Below are 15,322 nucleotides of genomic sequence, written 5' to 3' on the forward strand. Positions count from 1 at the left end.
TGGGCGGATGGGGTGGCTAGGGTGGATTGGGTGGCAAGGGTGGATGGGGTGGACAGGGATGCCGAGGCTATTAAATTGAGCCGTACAGTTCCTCCCCCTGGAAAAGACTTCAGGAACTCAGCATTGAAGATTCGCGGATGCAAATGAAACAACCGCGGTTTGACCTTACTCGGGTGGAAAAACAGGTTCGGATGGGTGGGTGAGGTTACTTGGGGGTGATCTTGCCACCGGTAATTGTGAAATCACCTCGCCACCCCCCAACGCCCATCAAGAAAACCGTTTGATAAATACCGAGCTCTCGGTTCCCTGGGTGTCTGAGAGTTCTTTTTGATTATTTGCGAGTCGGGCGTGGCCTGCGCCAAAGCATAATGACGCAACCGTTGATACTTTCATAAATCCAACTTCCTCGGAATCTCAAGCTCTCTTTATTTTGTGATTTTTATTCGGGTCGCGGGTCACGAACTGACCCTCCTACGGGTCATACCCGGTCCAGCGACGTTTCCAGGATGTATGATGCAAGTATTGAAATACGTGGAAAGTATGATGCGGAGACTGGTATTATTCCACGGATGTCTCACTCTTTGATTTTGCTTTTTCTGTTGCGTCTCCTTTCTCTCTCGGCTGAAACCGGGAGCCCGGTTTTCCGGTTCCGCCTCGTCTTGCGAAACCCCGCGTCGTCTACATATTCAATTCCGCTACCCGTGCCAAAAGCTGTGTTTTCTCTCCTTCGATGAATTATGGGAGGTCCAAATTTCGTCCGACCGCATTTGGCAGTGTTAGAATTGTACATGATATTTTCTTGAAAAAATTGAATATAGGGAAAGAAAAATGTGATACATAAAATTTGACTTTAGGTTCTAAAGGGGGTTGCATTGAATGACAAAGGGATTCTTGTAGATTTTTTGAGGATTTTTGCGATGGAAATTGCTAAAATAAAAGAAAAAAATTGGATTTATTTCAAAATTTAGACAAAAATAACCAAAAGGAATAAGGAGAACCTACAGTTTCCAAATCTAGATGCCGGTAAGTGTTGGAGCCAAATGTGACAAAGACATGGAAAATGGGACAGACGGCCAAAGTTAATAATTTTCAATGCAATAGCAGAAATAAAGAAAAAAAGAACAATATACTGTCTGCATCCGATGCCAATCTCTTTCTGATGTCGTCAAAAACACTGGATCAAAACTTTATGATGAACGTCATAGGTTTTCGAAATTAATAAGCTGGTTGTGTCGACTACCCTATTTTTTTCCGTGAACATAGCATCTTACCCTTTCATTTCATATATTCCGAGCATTTTCTTTCACGATGTGGCTAGGTTCCTTTTTGCTTATCGCCGTCCATTTATTCAACGCAAATCATACCGAATTGAATAGAAAAATAGAGCTGGTATCAAAATCGTCAAAAGCTTGGGTTGATTTATAGCAAGGCATAAGATTAGTAGAAATAAAGGCTTCGATAAATAAATTTTACTACATGGTAGGATGTTTGGGCTATGTCGGAAATTAAAGTTGGAATACCAATGTCAGTAATCTCCCAATCTCTTCCGCTTCGATTCTGCTTCCTCTTCTTTAGCTAGAAAGCGCACCTGCATTCGTTTGGGGGGCTACTCGCAAATGAATGATGATGATAAAATGTGAATCAAATGTTGGCGGGAATCAGCAATGTATAGAATTTGAGGATGGGCGACAAAATGCAAGCTACGATATTATAAATATTTAGGAGTTTTTCTAACACTAAGATTAATGTAACATAAAATATTCGGAACTTTTCCCGGAATCTTCCGAATCTTCGGAATTTTCAGCTGTTTTTGGAAGTCCCTTGAAATTTGCGGGTTTTCGCCAGTTGAACCATTTATTTGATCAAATTTAGGGACTTTTCGGTCAAATTTGACGATCTTCGGAAGTAAATCCGGGCGTATTTCGGAATTTTCCCCGGAATTTTTTAAAAGAATCGGAATTTTTCTCGGATCTCAGGCAAATCGGAGTATGTTTCCGGAGATCGAAATTATTTCAGAATCTTTTTATGAAAAAAATGGCAGCACTGAAATGGTGATCTACTCCCAATTTTTTGGGGATGCAGTGTTTTTCTAGCGCACATACAGAAGACGACCCAGTTCAAATGTCTCAAGTAAAATACCACCACACAGCCAAGGCCGTATCAATGCGCGCCGGCTCGAACACCAGGGCAGTGGAAGAAATTAAGGCAGGTTGCTATTAAAAACGCAAACCCCTCATTGCGCGCGGCTCTATCGGCTATCGGCTATAACCTTTAACCCGAGGCGAAAAAAGGCGAAACTGGTCCACGGGATGCTGGGGCCAGAATCGGTGAGAAATAAACAGGACAGAGGAGTCGTGGCTCCCTGAGTTGGACCCGAGCTTAACCTTTGCCCCGGGATGCCGCGGCCGCGTCTTCGCGCCACAGTCGCAGGGTTCCCCGTCTCAACCCCTTCACCCCTTTCCCAGCCGCCGACCGTCCAGTCCCTTCGTCCTCGCGGACACATCCCTATCTCCGGTGAAGAATGCATGAGATGCAGGCACCAGTGATTTCTCCGTTTGGGATCTTCGATTTTCCCCGTGTATCTTTCTGTCTTTTCACTCATGATACACTGAAAAAAAACATATCGTATATAGAGTCCAGACTCTTAAAAACATCGACAAGAAAAAGTACTCTTGATTCAATCAGAAGCTAACTTAAATTAAGAACCAAGCCTCTTAATTTAAGCCGATTTCGTTTTGATTCACGCAAAAATCCGATTGAATCAAGAGTATTTTTTCTTGTCGATGTTTATAAGAGTCTGGGCTCTAGATCCAATGTGTTTTTTTCCCCAGTGTACGTATGCTGATATCCCCTGAAAGCACAGTGTGCAAAATTATTTGTTATATTTACAAAATTAGTTTGCTTCTATGTGAACACTGGTTCAATTGCAACTGTATTTTTGAGGTCAAGTGATAAATTTTAGCAAAAAGTGGTACAATTATCACGTGATGGTAAAAATACGACGGTTTATGGTTATTTGGTCTAGGTACATAAAACTAACAGTCTCGACATTTCCAGCATCCATCGTCTTTCTAGATAATTTCATATTGTTTCATTGCGTATTTAAAGCACTTCAGAGTATTCGTGATAAGTGCCATGCAGCATAAATCTGAGTAGTAGATAGCGTTGATTTACATATAGACAAAGTTGACTACTTTAGCAACCTGAAGTAGAATTACGTGAACTTGGATGTCTTAAAACCACGAGAGTAAAGTTGACATTACTTTTGTTCATGTATTCCCTCTATAACACTTCCGAGAAAAAAAAATTTGAATTATTTGACTGCGAACCTACATTGCAACATTTAAGATTCTAAAAAATTTAAAAAACTTTTAAGACAATTTTTGAACCACTCACTTGCATAAAATCTTCTTTTCACGGAAGCGGACGCGTTTCGGAGGTTACCTGCCCTCCATCATCGGCGCGACACATGGAGGCGCGATGATGGAGGGCAGGTAACCTCCGAAACGCGTCCGCTTCCGTGAAAAGAAGATTTTATGCAAGTGAGTGGTTCAAAAATTGTCTTAAAAGTTTTTTAAATTTTTTAGAATCTTAAATTTTACTCTTGTGTAGTGTTTTAAACTCCTAAAAAATCGTTTCATCTACATTGCAACAGCTTTAAATAAAAGTCTCGTCCTCAGGGCTTATCGACCGATTTTGTTTTTGAATCGAAGATTTGCGATAAAAAAACCCATTGTTTTCGTCTATATAGGTTTATCTGGCTAACATATCTTTCAAACGTCCCCAATTCAAACCAATAACTTTTCGAACTTTACAAACCTTTCAAAACTTATCTCATTTGCTTCCTTCCTTTAAAATGCGAGATTACTTTTCCGGGGCACTAATCACGTGCCCATTTCGATACGTAATCGTAGTCGTCCAGGGTGCCGTATTGACGATTTTCGATGGATCCATCCTATTTCATTTTTTATAAAAAACATGCTTCGTCGATTTTTTGAAACTTCTGTGCGTCTCGCTTAGTATAATTTTCGACGACAAGCGAACATATTGGGCACCAAAGTTGGTAGGATGCCCATTAATACAAATTAAAGGGATGAATCAACCCAAAAATTAATGGAACTGGTCACTTTGAAATTCTGCAATACATCGATGCAACGGTTTCCAGGGTTTTACAAGATCATTATTTCAAAGGAATTCCAATGGTATTCCTCTGAAAGGTACTCTCGCTATTCGCTAAACCATTAATTTTGTTCCTTTTGTTTTTAAATATAACGTAACTACTACAAAAATATGCCTTGTATCTATCTACATGAATAATATTAAATTAAATTTATTAAAAATAAAAAGTATAGTGTCGGATAATAATGCAATTTCAGCCATTAACCCTTAGATGACAAACCGGATCTATATGAGGCCCGGTGGCTTCTTATTTTTCGCGCCATGGCAGCTGTAATTATCCGAAAAGTCTGTTCTTCACAAATAGCTCTACAAAAACCTTAAGAACATAATTACAGAAAAAAAAAAAATTCAAAAAAATTTTTTTTAAGGCACAGCGATTTTTTTTTTCATGTCTTCCCCTAGGATGACTAACGCGGGCCTGCGAGGCCCGTATTGAGAATGTATGGTTATTTGATAGCTGCGATGTCTTTTTCTATATTTTTTGGAGGATTTTATGATTTTCATACTTCGTCTCCTATTACCAAGGCCCATAATTGTCCTTCCCTCCCATAAACTGCCTCCCGTCCCCCTCTAGATCTCCCCATAGTCCAGGCAATAGAGAATTTTTGAGGGAAAGTTTAGTCGAACTAGCAATTATGGGCTAACTTTATGTTTTTAGGGTCGTAGAATCCGAATTTCGACTTGCCTGACAGATCCGAACCCTCCCCCCGGCCGCCATTTTTGAAAAAACGAACTAAAAATTTACGGTTTTTCCCCATTTTTTGCTCATAACTTTTTTTCTTCAAAATACCGAAAATCTCGTTCCTTCTGTGGAAAGACATTGACTTTGCAAGAGATTGCATATTACACATGTGCACTTGAAGTGAAAACGAGAGAATGGGAGCGCGACGAAGGCAGCGGGAGATACGATCTTGCGCCATTAGATACGAGGGTCACCAAAAAATACATGTTCCCTACCTTGTATCTTCCGAGCGAAAAGAGAATAATCAAATCGATAAAAAAGCACATAACAGCATACTCCTAATCTTAAAACAAGCTCAAGTTTTTGAAAAATCGGTCAAAGGAATCGCGAGTAAACTTAAATTTTTACAGAGACAACCTCCTGTCGCCGCGTGCCCAACCTCTCGGGTCAGGATGCACGGAAAGAGTCGATTATTGAAAGACGCGGGTTAACGCCTCTAACATCACATCAACGAGAATTTAAAGTTTTCATTGAGTAGTAGGGCCTTACCTTACTTTTTGACGTAGTCCCCACATCTTTTTTGACATTTCAGGTATCATTACAGCAGCTTTCTTGATGCTTCCGCGTAGAGCTATTCGTCTTGACTCCAAAACCAGTCATTGACAGCGATTCTGCAACATCCCAAACATATTGCTTAGCGTAGGAACATTTTCCCCCCAAACCTACAAAACTCTCTTACTTTAGCTTCATGTGACTTTCATTTGTTCCCGAGCGAAAAACTTCCACGATGGGATGCGATTTTCAACGATTCCGAGGTACAGATAGCTGTCAATGACATGGTTTCAGAGTCAGGCGAAAGCATTGTTATACGCGGATGGCATCAAGAAGCTGCAGTATTAGATACAAGAAATGTCAAAAAAGATGTGGAGAACACGTCAAAAAGTAAGGTAAGGCCTACTCAAATAAAAACTTTAAAATTCCTTCTTGAATGTGATTATGAGGCGATAACCCAGTCATTCAGTTAATCGACTCTCCCGCGCATTCTGACCCTGGAGTGGGCACGCGGCGACAGAGGTTGTCTCTTCTAAAATTAAGTTTACTCGCGAATCCATTGTACCGATTTTCAAAACCTGAGCTAGTTTTTAAAGCTTAGAGTATCTGATATGCCGCTTTTACCAATTAGTATTTTATCTCGTTTCGCTCGGAAGATACAAGGTGGGAACCTTACTTTTGCATGGGTACTTAACCCCCTTTATCCCTGCGACCCTTTACGTGTAAGTACATTTTAAACCATCGGTTATTTCAATGTATTAGTTTATTAATCCCATTACATAAATGACTGTTACGGAATGTAGACAAAAATCAAAAAATATTTTCAAATGTGGACATGTGTGAATAAGTACGTGAGATTAGTCCAATTCGTGGCGTTTGGCAGCTCGGTGCAACGAAGGTTCCAACTTTTGGTGGCGGACAGGTGGATGGCCTGGTTCACCTTCCATAGACATCAACGGCCGCGGCGTTGACTCCAACTCTAACACAGAATCCAGAATATGAGCTAGGAAGTCGGACAAAAAAAAAGAACATAAAATTGGGAAAAAAAAAAACCTAAAATGATTTTAAGATTAAGAATTTATTGCATCACCATATCCCAAACAGAAAAAGCCATTCTGGATTACTTTGCATCTAGCAGTCTGGTGTTTCATATATGGTGTTATTTCTGATAATCCCTGAACCGAAATTTTTGGTGATTATTACAGGAATCCATGTCACTAACAACACCAAAATTGTTTCATAAAGCTTGACATGGAATTTTTTTATGCAAGAAGTTTTTGATAACAAGCGAGCAGAGTAAAAGAAATAACAAACCTTTAGGTTCATTGTTATATTTCTGAAATGTGGGCTTTCTGGGAAGGTCTTCGAACTTCAGTCATGACAGCTTCAAAATCTTCCTCTGTAATACTTGGCCCCCTACGTCCGAAAAAGTCATAAGCTTCAACATTCATCCTCGTCCTCAGAGTCCCAAAGCAATATTCAGGCAATGTTTTCGCATGTATCACTCAGTTTATGCACACTGCTGAGCATTTAACCTACAACATTTCCTGCAACCGCACGGCGCCCCGCCCCTACGACAACTCGTTCTGCACTTGCAGGATTATCAGAAATACACACCATTTTATGAACACCAGACTGCTTGATCACATAAACCAGAATGATTTTTTCTATTTGGGATGCAGAGATGCGAAAATTTTAATCTTCCTTCAATTTAGGTTCCTTTTTTCTCCCCCTTTTCTTTTCTTTTCTTTTTTTCGTCTGACTTCTAGCTTTCATATTCTGGATCTGTTATAGTGTCGGAGAATCACGCCAGCCGTGAAGTCTATTGAGAAGAACCAGGCCCATCCACCCAGTCGGTACCCAAAAGTACAAGAACGTCTTGCGCCGAGCTGCCAAACGCCCAGATTGGACCTAACTCAACCTACTTATATCAAAGATTTCCACATTTTTGAAAATATTTTTTGATTTTGTCTAAATCCTTAACCAGTCATTTATGTAGGTAGTGGGATTAATAAAATAATGCATCGAAATAACCGCTTGTTTAATATGACTTACACGTAAAACGTTGCAGGGATGCAGGGTGTTTAGTATCTAATTATGGCGCAAAATCGGTATCTCCCGCTGCCTTCGTCGCGCTCCCATTCCTCACGATTTTCACGTATAAGTGTACATATGTATAGACCAATATCTTGCAAATTTAATCGTCCTTTCCACAGAAGTAACGAGAATTTCGATATTTTAACAAAAAAAAAGTTATGAGCGAAAAATGGGAAAAAACGTAAATTTTAGTCGTTTTTTTTTTTTATTTCAAAATGGCGGCCGGGGGAGGGTCGGATCTGTCAGCAAGTCGAAATTCGGATTCCTACGCGACCCAAAAAACATAAAGTTAGCCCATAAATGCTAGTTCGACTAAACTTTCCCTCAAACCTCCTATTTTGAGCTCTATTGCCTGGACTACCAGTCCCCTCAGATCTAGGAACCTCTCATTATTTTACATATTTTTGAGATTTTGAGGAAGTTACATCGAAGAAACATTATTACCCCTATAAGTATACTTGAATTTAAGAGGGAGGCGGAGGGAGCAACCTTGCCCACCCCTCCCCCCTCAACCTCCTTCCGGTAGCCAAAAAATAGTATTTTCCGATGTGTTTCTTTCAAAGTTTTGCACCTAGAAAAAAAGTAGTGTGTTTGATTTTCGTTACTCTTAAAAAAACCTTTGCAATTAATATAAGATAGCCCGGGAAGATAGAGTAAGCATTTGTAAAGTTTCAAGAAGTCGGGTAACCACGCCGTGATAGCGTGAGGTAGCAAAGTAAGTGTGGAAGCGAACCCCGATCGTATTTGTTCGGAGGCTCGGGCAATGCGGTAAAAGACTTGTTGACCGGAACAAGTGAAAAATGCTCTCTGGGACTCGTGCACGTATCGATCTCGAATTACTTTTGATACCGTAGTTTCTTTTGCTGACCGCAAAGTCTAGCATGCCTCCTCCTGCCGTAGGAAGCACTAATTCACCCGTAACTGCAACTTTATCCACACGCCCACCCACATCACTGAAAGAAACACCGCCCGCGAACATCTGTTAGTGCTAACAAATTCTGTGCGGAAAAACCAGTCTAAAAGACTGCCGTACTAAGGAAAAACGCCGTAGGAGTCTTCAGGCGTTGCCAAATCTCTATAGATAAAATACGAATTTTCAAAAAAATCTGTGAATTTTGTTACACAAAATTTTCGGACAATTTTGCACGCAATATAATCTGAATTATCTGAAAATTTCAAGCAAATCTGTGCAAAACTCTCCTCAAAAATACATGTTTTGTTCGAGGAAATTTGGCAACTCCCGAATGTTCATACTTGGTAATGCTAACAAATTCTGTGCGGAAAATGCAGTCTAAAAGACTGCTGTGCTATGGAAAAACGCCGTAGGCGTCTCGAATTTTCAAAAAAAGTCTGTGAAATTTTTAAAACCAAATTTTCGGACAATTTTGTACGCAATTTTATCTAAATTATCTGAAAATTTCAAGCGATTCCGTGCAAAACGCTCCTCAAAAACACATGTTTTATTCGAGGAAATTTGGCAACTTCCGAATGTTCGTACGGCGTTTTTTCTTAGAATGGCAGAAGAGAGTAAGAAGTTCGCGACTTCGATTTGTACCAGGATGGGTTAAACATGATAAGGTGATTTCTTTCAGGAAGTAAACAAACATGCCAAATCCCTTTAGATTAAAATACGAATTTTCAAAAAAAAAAAATTGCGAATTTTTTTACACCAAATTTTCAGATTGATTACAGATTACAGAGAGGGAAATGCAAAATCCGTATTTTAGCAAAATTTGTTCGATGCATCGATGTTTGGTTACTTCCTAGCAGGAATCATCTTAATTTCATACGAAATCACCTTGGGGAAGGAGGGAACTCAATTTCTGCATGCCATGTAAAATCAGAGACAAAAAAGGCCTTTCACTAACCTCCCGGCGGTAATCATAACTTTCGTGCCTCCAACACTCTAGCCCATAAAATTATTTCATTATTGTTGAAATAGCGCACTGTGATCTTTTCTTAATGTGAAAATCTATCAGATATTGCCAAATGGTCACTGGAAAAATTTAATTTTCTGCAATGATTAACGCATTGCCTATTTACCTGCTTAACCTATGAATGGTTATATATACTTAAAGGTAATTAACTTTTTTCTGATAACAATTTGGCAATATCTAAAAGATATTTTATCATTTGCTATTAAATGATTTGAATAAGAAAGAAACAAAATAAAAAACAAAGAAGGAAAGGTAAAACCAGAGCCGCTTGTAAATTGTCAAAATAAGAGTGGCTCAGAACTAGAAAGTGATCAAAATCAGAAAGGGCTTGTTGCAAATATGAGATCCTGCAAACTGATTGTGAGTAGAATTTTTTTAGATGGAATGTGCAAAAAGTTATATTTATGCAATTTTGTCCTTAAAAAAACCCGAATTAAATCTAACTCATGAATGCAACAAACCTACGAAAAACTATTTAGTATTTAACATACTGGATTCATCAATTTTTTTTTAATGGATAGTGCGATGATTTATGCATGATGTGCTACGGTTGGATCGATGATAGATAAATAAACCTATCAACAGTCAACAGCTGTATTTCGATCGTTTGCATGTTGTTGTATAGTCATAAAGGAGCCTCCCATAAATGACGTCAGATACTCAGGGGAAAGGAGGCCTAGAGGGCTGCCTAACAAACCTCTTTGAATAATAAGAAGGATGGTTGGGAAGAGGGGAACTGATATTGGTAGTTGAGAGGTCAGAAAATCTGGGAAAGTGCCTGACGTCATCTTTTATACGGCTCTAAGCTTGCTCGGCAAACTATTTAATAATTGACTAAACGATCTCATTGAAGGTATTTAAAAAGGCTGAGTGACGGAAGCTTTGCTGAACGCCAAAACTGAAGAGTTTCTACCGTCACGGCGAGAGAGTTTTTATGAGTCTCTGGACATGAAAGAGCCAGTCGTTAACTCCGTCGAGCTTTTATCTTATTGTAATCATAAGGGGAGGAGGGCAGCCCACCACATGGAATCCGGTAATTATAGTTGTCCGACGAGTAGGAGCCAGATGAAAATCTGTGTACCAATTGGACCACGTTTAGCAGAAAGGAACCAATCCACATCAGCTATTGCCAAATTTAACTGGACAATTTAATTTTTTACGCGAGAACATTTGTGCGGATCCCTTTGAAAATTTTAAGGAATTTACTCCGTAATATGCAGACAATTCACTGGAATTTGCACAAAAATCCGTGCAACCGTTTCCATGTAAGAAAGTGAATTTCCCGATGAAACTTGGCAATACCTGGTGTGGCTTGGTTCCTTTTTGCTTAACGCGGTCAAATTACGATGTCTTTTAAATTGGACGCAGAGAGTAGTTTCTGTGAAATGAGGTAGACGCGTTCTCTATCGTAATCAGAGTTTTTTACTGCAAAAATGCTTCTTTTTCAGGTCATGGACAGGGCCGGATTAAGGGGGTGGCCACATTGGCCGCGGCCCATGGCGGCAAATCTGTAGGGGGCGGCAAATTTGGCACTTTTTTTAAATGTAGGTATAAAAAAAATTGGATTTAGAAAAAAAAAATTACTAACGAGAAAAGGCGACAAAATCTCTCATTTCCTGAGAGTATAGTAATTTCTAATTTTGTCGTCTTTCAGTGAAACAAGAGACAGCACCTTCAATTAGTCGAGTTAAGAGAGAAACCCAACACACAATTTGGCCTGTAACGCGCGACTTAGAGAAAATGATGAGGATGACTTAAGATGAAAAGGAGAAACCCTCGGCGTGGCGATCAGCATTTAACATATATTATCGTCTACAAGACTGCACGAATACTTCACGCATTGCAACAAACACTGTGCGATCATTGCGGTGAGCGCAGCGCAGCGTGAAACGCATAGCGCCTACAAGACTGCGTGAATACTTCACGCATTGCGTCAAACACGGTGCGGTCTGCGCGGCGCGGCGGCGGAAGCTAAAATCATTAATTCACATTTATGTTTGTTCTCTCATAATTTTTTAGTTCATTTCTAATGAATGGAAGGCCTTGTCCACACAGAGATAGGTTTACGAAACTTAACTGTCGCGCAAAGTTCCGTGAACTTTTGCTAGTAGTTTTGACAAGGTTTTCCCAAAAAATTTGTTCAACACGAGTAAACGCGTCTTATGCACCCTTCCCCCACTAGCACGTTCATTAAATGGTTTTTATTGATGTTTCAAAACGAATGAGAAAGGGGCGGCAAAATACAGGCGGCCCATGGGCGGCAAGTAGGTAAATCCGGCCCTGCGGTCATGGAGGATGGAGTGGAAGATTTTTATTTTTAGAAGTACGTACTTTACATTTAAAGCGAATCATATTTTTACAACTGACTTTGTATTCAAAAATTGTTATAAAATTAATGAAAATGTAAAAATACTTTGTTAACAATTACGTACTAATAGCACAAAGTAACGGTATGTCGCAATCAACTAGTGATTGTCGGCAATTTACAAGCGCTCCAAGTGCTATTTCGAAGAAATCGCAATAATACGCATTGGCATTTTGAGAGTTTGATGGGCCTTCAAAAGTATGATCTCGATTCGGAGCGCGCCTTCATCTCTCGTGATACTTCACGCTTTGCTGGAGTGAAACAGCTGGCGCCATGCTCTAGTCGACGAGTTCCGAGCCCGGTGTGCGCCGAGCTTTGGTCACTTTTTCGATACATTTTCGATCCAAAATGGCGATGTAGAATACGTAATAATTCTTGTCCTATTTGCTTACATCGGATGACCGGGTCCCCATGTATCGAAAACAACCGATTAAGTATCGAAAAAGTGACCTGCCGTGACACAGGAGTCTCGGAATTCGGGACCTGGAAAATGCTTAACAGTGACGCCAGCTCCCCCATGTACATTACGTCCCTATGTACTCCATGCACGCGCCATCTATGGTTGCTTTTGGCCCGAGCAATGGAACTACCTACTCATCTTGCTGAACATCAAAAGCATCTTGTGCCGTTTCCAAAAATGTATGTACTTGCTCTGTACTGTGCCGTCATAATTTTCTTCCTCCATCTGCAAAATGCTAGAAATCATCTTTCTTTCGCAACTAACGAGGTGGAAGCCTCGTGCGGAAGCCCGAAGGAAAAGAATAAATATTGTTAGAACTCAGCGGGTACACGCGCGACCTCCAACCTCCACAAATCCAAGATGGAAAATCCTTGGGAGGAGCGGAGCGTGCAGCGTATGACCTCTGAAAATCTAATGTCTCCCATTTTGGAGCGTTGCCACAGAATATTTCACTTCGCAGCCAGCCCAACGTTTCCCACAGTTATTGCTGCCGGACAATAAAAATGTCTGATTTCGCATTTCGTTAAAATTCGCTTTATGATGATGGATCAATCGTTTTTAAAAAGCACGAAAAAAATCATAATTATTAGGTACAGCTTGACGCTAGACAATTAGATTACATTTTGTAATACAGAACCATCTCTGGCTCTTCCATGGAAGCACCTTTCTGCATAGGGAAACCAATAATATATGGATCGCATTTTGCAAATAGGAACCAGCGCGATTACAGTGTTTTCAAAATCGTGCAACTTCTTCTTTCCTTTTAAAAATTCTCAATACATATACAGTATCAAAATTTACACAATTATTTTCCTTTAAAATTAACAATTCTTCGGTGGGAAGCAAAGACTATTTGCTATTCTAGGAGATTTTTTACTTAATTATGAAGAAGCATTATTTTTACTGTAATCGTGGTAGTTCTTTTTTTCCTAAATACGAGCCATAAATGTTGTTTCTATACAATGATCAAAAAATAGTGTTTCCCTATTGCAAAATGTCGTCCAATTAATACGTCTTTATAAAATTATTTGAAACTGAATTATCCTTGCGAACAATAGTTGCCAAGCTTATTCCTAAAAATGTATGTACGTTATTACGCTTCTTAGGGTTTTATTTTCTTTCGGGGAGCCAAGGAGGGGTATAGAACTTTTACTCTGTCCATAATGCATTGAAGCGTGACATTTTTGGCGCTTGACTTCTTCCCATTCTCTTTCCACTTGTTAAGTTGTTATCAGCCGCAACCTATACCTCGGAAATTTGCTAAAGTATTTTGCTAACATTAAGGTTTATGTGTCTTTTGTGGATCACACGGAAATACTGAATGTACTGTGAGAGACTAACATGAAAGAAAGAAAAAGAATCACCATCCTAAAATACAAGCAAAGAAGCCAGCGCCTGTAACGAGAAAAATATGAAAATTACCTCAAATTTTGAGTTTGTCACAAGGATTGTGGTCTCTCATCGTGATTTTTCTTTAAACTGTATAGTATCAGCTATTGTTGAAAAAAGTGTGAGCTCTTTGCTACCTTCTAAGTGCTGATTGTTCTCCAATCTAAATTTTGGATTTGGCAGCCCTGTGTGGAGTGGGCATATTCATCACGCAAATTTAGAGTGTACTTCCAAAGCTCGGTAAAGTTGTGAAATATATTCTCACCGCGTAAATGATTTAGTGTGCTCCACGTTAAAAATATTTTGTTGTATTTGAAGTCAGTATTCGGCCGTAACGGGGTACACTACAGCTGTTTCAAAAAGTTTCTCGACACTATTTGAAATCGAATTCTCGCCAATACATTCGCCTGCAGTTAAGTATCAATTATTTGACCTGAGCAGAGGTATACTAAAATGAATTGTGAGTATTTTACATTAACCGCAAACTCTAATCATATTAATCATCCCTGGTGAAAATTGGCAGTAGAATGTGTGTTCCTTCTTCTTCTTCTTCTACTAACGACTAGGGCATGGCCCTGTTTGTCTAGCCTTCGAGTGCCGAGCACAAAATATTAAAAATATAATAATTATCTGTAAAGATTCGTCAAATCAATAAAATAATGTGTGTTCCAAAATACTATATACCTAAAGCCGGCTGTAAGATTTCCAATAGCTTCTGTAGCCGGCTGTACAATTTCTTAAAGCCTTTTATAGCCGATGGCAATTAAGCAACAGCCAGACAATAAAATTTATGCTAAACGTTACTAAATACGGATACTAGGACTTAGTTAGTTTTTAGACTACCGCTCTCTTTTTGTGCCATAGTATCTTGATTTATTTTGCGAGGAAAGCTCCGTACTTTTGAAGGATGCCTGTCATTCTTAATATGTTGGAGCGCCTTCAATTTCTTATGATACTGTGCAATACATCTGGTGTGAAATAGTTGCTTCAGACGCCGTGGCACGCTGCGGCGCGGCGCGGCGGGCGGGCAGAGAGCGCGAAAGGCGAAACGCGCATTGGCGCCTACAAACCTAACAGGGATACTTCACGCATTGCGAAATGCGTGAAGTATCCCCGTTAGGTTTGTAGGCGCCAGAGCGTCGCCGCTCCGCTTTGTGTTAGGCTCTAATATTTAATCTCGCGGAGTCAGCGTTTTTCAACTAATGATTTTGAAATGTTTGCACACTCTAAATGGATTATTCTCATTTTAATCGATGAAAAAAATATGTTTTCACGGAAAATATAATGTGAGTTTTGTAAATATTAAGGTAGTTCCGTATCAAACTTAATGATTTCCAAAGCACATGAATTTCTACACAATTTCTTATAGCCTTTTATAGCCAATGGCGATAAAGTGTAAAGCCCGGCGATAGGAACTATAGCCCGACTGTATACTTTTTTATAGCTTCGTATAGCCCGGCTATCTGATTTGCTCCTCTTTCTACAGCCAGCTATATGATTTTCAATTGCCTTCTTTAGTCGGCTTTAAGAACTCCTATGGTATTTTGAAACGCAGCTCCTATCGTCAATTTTTACCAGGGATGATAAAAAAGAAAACGAATCAAGGACATTTAACATTGTGTTGGGATATGAGGCTTGTTTCATCATAAATAAATGTATGT

This window comes from Bemisia tabaci, chromosome 5 (assembly GCF_918797505.1).
Source record: "Bemisia tabaci chromosome 5, PGI_BMITA_v3".
NCBI classification, from domain to species: domain Eukaryota; kingdom Metazoa; phylum Arthropoda; class Insecta; order Hemiptera; family Aleyrodidae; genus Bemisia; species Bemisia tabaci.